Source organism: Elaeis guineensis, chromosome 9, assembly GCF_000442705.2.
Source record: "Elaeis guineensis isolate ETL-2024a chromosome 9, EG11, whole genome shotgun sequence".
NCBI classification, from domain to species: Eukaryota; Viridiplantae; Streptophyta; class Magnoliopsida; order Arecales; family Arecaceae; genus Elaeis; species Elaeis guineensis.
In genome coordinates, this window is record NC_026001.2 from 13,552,062 (window position 1) to 13,562,457 (window position 10,396).

The 10,396-nt window shown below is 38.6% G+C and overlaps 1 pseudogene; it reads right to left on the reverse strand.

Moving 5' to 3' along the window:
* Positions 1-5,973: 5,973 nt before the first annotated feature.
* Positions 5,974-7,915, reverse strand: LOC140851709 (polygalacturonase-like; annotated as a pseudogene).
* Positions 7,916-10,396: the final 2,481 nt, after the last annotated feature.

Below are 10,396 nucleotides of genomic sequence, written 5' to 3' on the forward strand. Positions count from 1 at the left end.
TCCTCCTCCTTGTGGATGCAGGCCTCTTGTGCCGAATCACGTAAATCTTGATTTCTTTATCTTTGTTTATTTATGCCTGCAATGTGTTTGGTGAATTGTCTCAAAGAGATTAGACTTTAGATCAAAAGCCTAGGTCGATCCAATCCGGTGCGCATGATCTCAACAATTGGTATCAGAGCACTTGGATGGCTAGTGACAAGAAACAAAGTTTTTCAATGGCTAATGATCCGGCGTTTGTCTCTCACTCCACCACTATCAGGCATGAAGTGGCCGTCTTTGATGGCACGGGAGACTTTTCACTATGGAAGGTAAGGATGAAATATTTGTTGGTTAAAGAAGATGTTGCAAAAGCCCTTAAGGGTATGGATTTAATCCCGAGAGATAATGAGGCTGCTAAAGAAGAAATTAACGAGAGAGCCTTAGGAACCTTGTTTTTAGATTTAAGTGATAAAGTCCTATGCAATGTTATGGAACTAGATACAGCCAAAAGTGTATGAGAAAAACTAGACAGTTTATATATGGCAAAATCCCTGACTAATAGATTATATTTGAAGAAAAAATTACACACATTTTGCATGACAGAAAGAACTTCACTTAAGGATCACTTGGATGAGTATAATAAGCTCCTGTTTGATCTAGTAAATGTTGGTGTCGATGTAGATGAAGAAGATAAGGCTTTGATTCTAATTTACTCTTTGCCTAAGTTCTTTGAGCATATTACCACTACCATGCTTTATGGAAGAGAAACAATAAGTCTTGAAGAAGTATAAGCTACCTTGTTATCCAATGAACTTAGATTAAAAGTACAGCTTCAGCATCAGGCTCAGACTCCAGCTCAAGGTCCTATTGTTAGAGGTAGAGATGAACAGAAAAAGGAGGGACAGGGTAGAAGTAAATCCAAAAATAGATCAAAGTCTAGGCCCAAAAGACCAGGTATTTGTCACTATTGCAAAAAGCCAGGCCACCGAAAATCTGAATGTAGATTTCGACAATCTAAAAGGGAGAAGGAACAAAAAGATAAAGGAACAATCTCTGATACAACATCAATTGCAGTTTCTTCAGGAAGTCATAGCAGTATACCAGATGATGCAGTGTTTACAGCTGCCTGCAGTGTTAGTCATGTTGACACTTGGATCGTGGATTCTGGAGCATCCTTCCACATGACACCTCACAAGGAATGGTTCTCTTCCTTTAGATCTTGTGAAGGTGGTACTGTTCTTTTTAGAGATGATGGTATCTGTAATATAGAAGGTATTGGAACGATACAAATTAAATCTAATTCAAATACCGTGGTGATATTGGATGATGTCAGATATGTTCCTAAATTAAAAAGGAACCTTCTCTCAATACATGCCTTTGACAGAGCAGGATATGAGGGCAGATGGGGTAGAAGATCTATAACTATCAATAAAGGGGTATTAACTTTATTGAGAGATAAATTAAGTGGCACCCTTTACTACCTGGATGGCAGTACAGTTGTTGGTCAGACATCAGCAGTACAATCTTCTATTGAGCAGTTGACACATTTATGGCACTAGAGATTAGGACACATTTCAGACATAGGTCTACAGGAGCTGAGCAAACGTGGTCTGCTGAGTGGTCAGAAGATTGGTGCACTTAGATTTTGTGAGTACTGCATATTTGAAAAACAACACAGAGTCAGCTTCACTACAGGCATGCATAGGACAACTGGTATATTAGACTATATTCATTCTGACCTATGGGGACCTGCCCCAATTATATCCAAGGGTGGATCAAGATATATACTTACTTTTATTGATGATTACTCCCGAAAAGTCTGGATATACATCATTAAAAATAAGAGTGATGTATTTGAAACATTCAAATGGTGGAAGTCTATGGTCGAGAGGCAAACTGAAAGGAAGGTGAAAACTTTTCGGACTGATAATGGTTTATAATTTTGTTCTACAGAATTTGATAACTTTTGCAAGTCAGAAGGTATTATTAAACATAGAATAACAGTGGGTACACCTCAACAAAATGGTGTGACAGAACGCATGAACCGCACACTATTAGAGAGAGTCAGATCTATGCTATCTAGTTCTGGATTAAGTAGAGATTTTTGGGCAAAGGCTGCTCACACAGCCTGCTATATTATAAATCGATCTCCAACATCAGCATTAAGCATGAAGACTCTGAAAGAGATGTGGACAGAAAGACCTGCAGACTATTCAGTACTCAGAATCTTTGGATGTCCAGCTTATGCACATGTAAGTGATGGAAAGTTGGACCCCCGGGCTAAAAAGTGCATATTTATAGGATATGCATATGGGGTAAAGGGCTATAGATTATGGTGCATAGAGCCTGAATCTCAAGAATTTCTAGTCAGCAGGGATGTGACATTTTATGAGACAGCCACTGCTTCAAGGCAGCTACAGCCTAATTCTTCTCAAGGTGATCAGGATCGGGGTCAGCAGGATAGGACTGTTGTAGATATTGATCAGACTGTTAAATCACAGCAGCAGCAGTCAAGTGAAGATACTTACAATGAACAACAATAACAGACAGATGTACAGATTCAGACTCAGGAGGAGGTGACATTACAAGGTCAGGATCAGATTGATAGTATTGCCACTCGAAGACTCAGGCGTCAGATCAGAGCACCTCAAAGGTATGGCTTTGAGGATTCTGCTTGTGCTGAGTTAGTCTATTATGCTCTGAGTGTTGTAGATACCATTGGTGATGAGCTAACCACATATCAGGAGGCTATTAGTAGTTCACGGGCTGATAAATGGACCATGACTATGGTTGAAGAACTTCAGTCTTTAGAAAAGAATCAGACTTGAGAGTTAGTCAAATTACCAAAAGGTGAGAAGGCAATTGGCTGCAAATGGATCTTCAAAAGGAAAGAAGGAACCACTCCTCAAGATTTTAGATATAAGGCCAGGTTAGTAGCAAAGGGATACAGTCAACGGGAGGGTATTGATTACAAGGAGGTATTTTCTCCTGTAGTCAAACATTCTTCTATCTGTGTGTTACTTGCTTTTGTTGTTTCTCAAAATTTAGAGCTGGAACAACTAGATGTTAAGACAGCTTTTCTTCACGGTGATTTAGAGGAACAGATCTATATGCAACAACCACCTGGTTTTGAGGTTCAAAATAAAGAAGATCATGTATGCTTACTCAAGAGATCATTATATGGTCTCAAGCAGTCTCCAAGATAATGGTACCGTAAATTTGACAGATTTATGGTCGATCATGGATATAGTAGATCTCCATATGACAGTTGTGTATATCACCAGCAGCTTTCAGATGGGTCCTTTTGTTATTTGTTATTATATATGGATGATATGTTAATTGCAGCCAAGGACATGTCAATCATCCAGAAACTGAAAGCCAAACTCAGTACTGCATTTGATATGAAGGACCTTGGACCGGCAAAGAAGATACTTAGGATGGAGATTATTCGTGATAGACAGTTAGATAGATTTTTTTTTACTCAGCATAGTTATATTGAAAAAGTCTTGGACAGATTTGGTATGTCTACAGTTAAGCCTGTCACTATCCCCTTTGCCAGTCATTTTAGACTTTCTGCCAGAGACTCTCCTTAGACTGAGGATGAGGAGAGATATATGTCTAGAGTGTCATATGCGAGCACAGTTGACAGCATCATGTACACGATGGTCTGCACTCGACCTGATATTTCACAGGCAGTAAGCGTTGTAAGCAGATATATGGATAAGCCTAGAAAGGCTCACTGGTCAGCTGTGAAATGGATACTTAGATATCTAAAAGGCACTTCTAAATTGGAATTGATATTTACTGCATAGAGTAATTACATAGTTACAGGATTTTGTGATTCAGATTATGCTTGTGACTTGGACAGGAGAAGATCTTTGATCGGATATGTGTTTATTCTTTCTGAATGTGCAGTAAGTTGGAAGGCTACTTTGCAGTCTACAGTTGCTTTATCTACCACTGAAGCAGAATATATGGCATTGACAGAGACAGCAAAGGAAGCTATTTGGCTAAAAGGGTTGGTACAGGATTTGGGTCTCGAACAGGATTGTTTGGACATTCATTATGACAGTCAGAGTGCTTTGCACCTTGCCAGAGACCAGAGGTATCACGAACGAACAAAACATATAGATGTCAGGTATCACTTCATCAGAGATCTGGTAGAGAAAGGTGATGTTAGGCTTCAAAAAATTTACACTGCCCATAATCCGGCTGACATGTTCACTAAACCAATCCCTACAATTAAATTCAGGAATTTTCTGAACTTGATTGGTATAAGCATTTGGTAATGCCCTGCAGGGCTTGTGGTGAGGAGGAGGTTATAAAAGTTTTTTTTTTTTAATCCACATCTGATATAAAAGGTACAATATTTGTCGCAAGAAGGAGGATTGTTATATATTGCTCCAAAATTATAAAGAGATTAAGGATTTTCTGCAAAACGATTTTAAATATATACTCTTTCCTTGTTTATCTCCCGTGACAGTTTAGAATTCTTATTCGGGTGAACCTCTATTTCGAGGAGTTTGTTTTTTCTTTAAAAGGAGGCCGCGGCATCCTTCTTTGGTGTGTGCAAGTGCGCGGTGGTGGTTCTTGGTGTTCTTGTGCGGGCTGGTATTCTCCCACTGGTGTTCTTCCTGGCTTTCTCCCGCTGGTGTTCTTTTTGGCCTTCTCCCGCTGGTGTTCTGTTGGTGTTCTACCTGTCTTCTTCCTTCTCGATTTCACGGATGCCCTGTGCTGATGACCGAACGCTTCTTCGGTTGGTAAGGAGGTATTCATCTTGATTTTTTATCGAGGATTGAGAAAGGTATCTTCACCTCAGGTATTATCTTACCTTGATCTATTGCCGAGGCTGAGATTGGTAGATCCGATTGGATCTTTGTTGCCTTCTTTTCGATACTCTGTTGCCTTCTTGTTGGCTTCGGTTAAGGGTATTTTATATCTCATATTGTATCTATTTTTCGGGACGGATTTATAGTGGATTGCTCCTCCTCCCCGTGGATGTAGGCTTCTTGTGCCGAACCACGTAAATCTTGGTTTCTTTGTCTTTGTTTATTTATGCCTGCAATGTGTTTGGTGAATTGTCTCAAAGAGATTAGACTTTAGATCAAAATCTAGGTCGATCCAATCCGGTGCGCGTGATCTCAACAAATACTAATATAAATACTGGAAAAAAGCTTCTTTTTCCTTGAGAAAAGAGAACATTTTTCATTTTTTCTGATCAAAATAGCCTCCTCGTGTTGAATGGTAGATGGAGATCTCTTATCCAAGGATCACTAGAATGAAGATTGACTTCATTCATTCATTGTTTCATTCTAGTAATCATTTGGGATTGGCCTTAAGGTCTGGGCCTTGAGCACTATTTATCCCACCATCTTATGGACATAATCCAAACTACTAATTTGTTTAAATAAATTGGGGGATGTGTCTCACTTCCTCCACTCACACTTCAGAAAAAAAAAAAAAAAAAATGGAGATCTCTGTCCTTTTTACTTGATTGGCTCGATGGAGATCTCTGTCTAAGATTCCCTACAAGGTAAGATTGATGACTGGCTGGGTTTGTTTCTTTTTTTAAAGTCTTTGCTCATCACTCATCCCAGCTCGCTGAAATAAATACATAGGTGATCCGTGCACCAAGATCAACATGCTGATTTCTTTACCCAAGAACTAAGTGCACTTTCTCATTAACATCGACATAGTAGAGAAATAAACAAATTGCAAGATCTTAATGCTCTAAATCTACATGGCAATCAGAGTCTCTCAAGATGAGAAATTGCTTGCCATGTAGAGGTTGGATGGTGTTGGATTCAAATCCTAAAGGTCCAAAATAACAAGACAGAACGAAACTTCAAGTGGATCAGTCAAATATCATAATCCAACTTGCTGGCGAATTCAAGTTAATAGCCATCATAATTCGGTTGAGCTTGTCGAGCAAATCCAAGAACATGGTTCAGATGAAATATGTATCACAAAAAGTAGTACCATAATTCCAACAATCTTGCCCCATCAGGCTTGTAGAAGATAAATCTTGCTCAAGGTCCACAAAACAAGGGCCCTCCAGCATTCCAACTAATTTCTCAGATTCTGTCCAGCTCTCAGGCTGGCCAACCGGAGACAGCTTGTATATAGAAGTAAGAATAGCAACATATGTATATAAATGTATATATGTACATATATATGTATGCATATGTATATATATGTATGCATTAATCCATTGTCATGGACTTGGCAAATTCCCTTGTAGTAAGCTGAAGGATATGCACCAGCTACTCAGAGGCAACTCGGCGGCTCGACAATTCCCATGGCAGTTCCCCTTGCATTCTTACAGAAGGCCTGTGCCCTCTTGTTCTGATACTTGAGTTTTATATCCTTCAACTCCATTCCTGTGCATGGATTGCTCTGACTACAATCAAATTTCACTGCCACTGGAGTTGCAGATGACCCCTGAACATTATTGAACTTCACCTGACTGATCTTGATTCCCGAGCTCTGCAACAATAACCAAATGATCATTTGTTTGTAATTTTGAATTACACTAGCCTGTTTTGGTCACTATTTGTTATAGGTAACAATTGGTGCTAGTTTTCTTGTTACCTGGTTCGGGGCAATTGTTGTTGCTAGGGCAGTAGTTCTGGTCGATGATGATCGGATTCTGAACATTCTTCATTACGGCATTCTGGAACGTGACACCCTTCACAAATCCTTTGTAGGGCTTTGCCCATGTCTTGACCCTTAGCCCGTTCTGTGTCCCGGTGAATATCGCCGACCTCACTGTTATATTCTGCACTCCTTCATCATCCCCTGAAAGCCCTAAGCTTCCAATGCTGCATTGCACAAACACAATCCATTAATTGAATTCGTCGAAAGTTTGTATCATTCAATCATGACCCAACTAGTACAATGACCCTCACCTGATGCCATGACCAGGACCGCAGTTAATTTTCTCAATCCAGACATTGGTAGACCCAGCTCCCATGGAAATGCAGTCATCACCAGTCCTCATGGTGCTATCCTTAATGGTGATGAAGCTCGACATCTGGACATGGATGCCATCGGTGTTGGGGCTTTCATCTGGGGCGGTGATCGTTGCACGTTCAACCGTCACGCCGGTGCTGCCAAAAATTGACATCTGAAAGTTCTGGCTGTTCTGAATTTTTATGCCACTGATCAAAACATTCTTGCCTTGGCTAATTGTCAGTGACTGCATCAAAACAATAGCAATTCTCACCAATTAAGGACACCCAAAGATTTGTAAGCATATGTAGCCAATGATCATTATTAGTTTACCCATAATCTATAGTTCACAATCAAGTTTTCTTCTTGTTATCAATGAAATATATTCTTCACAAAGTTGGTGAATTATAAGCTTATACACTAGTAGCTCACATTCTAGTATATAGTTTTGGACCGAGTTTATTTGCGCCATCATATGTAACATCTAATAGACTTTGTGCTGTAAATTTGCCATCATTCTCCAAAGTCAGCTATCTAAACTTCACTTACCGTCGCGCCGACAGGGCAGTGCCGCCGACCATCTTGCATGCCCATAAAGCTTGTCCTTGGCCATCGAGTGTCCCGCCGTAGATGGACAGACCTTCGACATACTTAAACCTAATCCACAATGTGTATGATGAGCTATAACTGGAGGGTGCAATGAGGGTACCATGGATGAAGATTCTGATCGCTTTGTTGTTGCATGGGCCAGAGACATCAGCCTGGCTCAGAAAGAACCTGCCGGGCGGCACGTAGACCATCGCAGGTTTATTAGCTTTGCATGCAGCATTCCATGCACTGAGGAATGCCTTGGCCGAGTCGGTTCGGCCATCGGATTTGGCACCAAAGTCTACGATGTTGTAGCCTGCCATTGCTATTGTGAAGGAGGAGATGAAGAGAGAGGTGAGGAGAAAGCTCTTGGGTAGTGCCATTGCACTAAGGTACGTAAGCAGTTTATACGGAGGGATAGAGAGAGAGGGAGAGAGGAAATAAGGGTGATTGTGATGAGGAAGGATTTGATGGAGGAGTTGGGATGTTTGGGGAGTTATTTATAGGCAAATGATGATGGTTTTATGTTTCAATTTAAGTGGAGAATGAAAAGAAGTGATCCTTGTTATCATCATCTTAGCTTAGATGTTGGAGCATGATATATATAAATAATGGTAGTCTTGTGGGAGGTCAAGGGTTTGGGAAGGAGTATGGACGTCGCCTAAGGAAATGGAGGGTGGTTTTGGCCCTTATTGTTGCCAAAGAACATTGAATTTAGAAGTAATGCAGGAACGTTAAACTTAGAAGCAATGCCAAGGAGCCGTCCATGACCGTACTGGCTTGGCATGCACATGGCTAACAAAAAACATCATCATATACGCTTATTTGACTCTTCATTTTTTTTTCTTTTTCTGGGGAAGAGATGAAGTAACCCCATCTTAAGTTACTCCTAAGTAAATTATAATAAATGTTATTAATTTGATATTGTCATTTTTTGCATCCTTTATGGTTGCTCAGAAAGAAAAAGAAAAAAAAAATGTATATAATTGTACCTCATCCATTTAGTATTTAACTAATTTTTAAATTTCACATATTTACTTTGACATTACTATTATGTAAAATTAGTCTCTTGAGCCTTCAAGTGGATCTCTAAATACAAGTGTCCATTTGTAGGTTTCAGCTGTTTCTTTCCTATGAAAGAATGGTTGATCTTCATTCATGAGATCAATTATTGTATTGCATTTTGTACATATTTCAAAGCATTATCTCATATCTCTGCATAAAACTCAAAGCGGTCATTACACGATCCAACAATAGATTCATGCAAATAAAAGGGAATAGTTCTTTTCAAATATGCAACCTGTCCTCATTTGTATCCATTGCAGTATTGCACAAAATGACTACTAGCTAACCATTGGTCAATAGGTTGCCCTTTTTGTGGCGACTGCTTGGCTTATAATGAAAATTAATGAAGAAGGCATGTGAAACAAACTACTCTTCTTCAACGTAGGAGAAGGTGGCACAGAGCCCCATGACAAGATACATCTAAAAGCATTCAGGGCCACTTAGAGAATACACAACTACATTGGTTAAGTTACCATGGTTACACTGCAGCAATGTGGAATGGCATGAAACAAGAAACTCCCAGCTAATATTATTAGACACGTAGGTGATGAGCAATATTTTTCTTTCCTTATCCCTCTCCACTCTTGATGAATTCAATAAAGAAGGCTTCAGAGTTTTAAGGCTTAGCTTGAATCTTTTTTATTACTCTAAAATTGTTTGACAATTTCTTAGATGCAGAGAAAGCAAGCAGACATTAAAGGAGTGATCATGTGCCCTATCATTACCAAACTAACCTAGCCCAAGCCCCATGTGCATGGGGATTGATGATGGCATGTCAGAGGCGCATTTAATGGCTAACATGCACCTCTGAAAAGGGCAGGTGAGGAGTTATGGGCAAGCCATGCAACCTTGGAATAGATAAATGCTAGAAGTCATCTACTACTTTAAGCTTTGCATGGTAGCACCCAATGATGTTTGGATGAGGTTGTCAACAATTCCATGCATTTCTAATTAAATATGGATGCTATATATGTAACTTTTATTTGGTTTTCTGAGTATTTCTTTATATAAATTAATGTCTGTCATCATTTATCTTGCCTGAAATTTAATTTTTTAGTAACAGTAGATTACCAGTTATCAAGTTTAAATGAAAAAATATATCCATGTTAGGAGATATCATGGTATGTTTTGTATAATATTTATGTATCCGGAGAAAGGAATCTTAATGACATAGAATGTAACAAGAATCTAGCAATTCAGATGGATCGAAGATGGCCACATTATCTTATAACCAAAAAAGAGACCATATTATCTCCTAACTTTTAGGAGAATTGCATATGTTCAATATTAGTTTAGACTAGATTTTTTTTAATTATATTTAATTATTTCTACTCGAACACTACATAGAGGGTACTACCGTACCACTCAAAATGCGGACTATCCCTGTCTTCTGACTTCAGAAATATATAAACTCTTTGAATGTAATCAAAAATTAACATTTTTGATGCAGTGCAAGGTACAGCTATAGATATTATAATTAGTTGAACCATGCCGAATCTTGTAGGAGCCGGTGGATTTGCAACGAGGAACCTAGCAACTCAATTTTAATTTATTAATTTTTTTTTTAAAAAAAATTTAAAAATAATATAAAATTTTTATCTAATTTTTATAGACGTCAATTTTGATTTATAATTTTTTATAAATTAAAATTTAATTCGATCATCAATTAGAAAGGATTCTAATTATTGAACTCAGATTAGCTCGATTAGATCTTAATCAATTAGATTGAAACCTAATCAAATTAGGTCAATTTGTACTTTAGACCTATTACTGGCTAGATGTAGAATCCAATAGATCATAATATATAAAAATT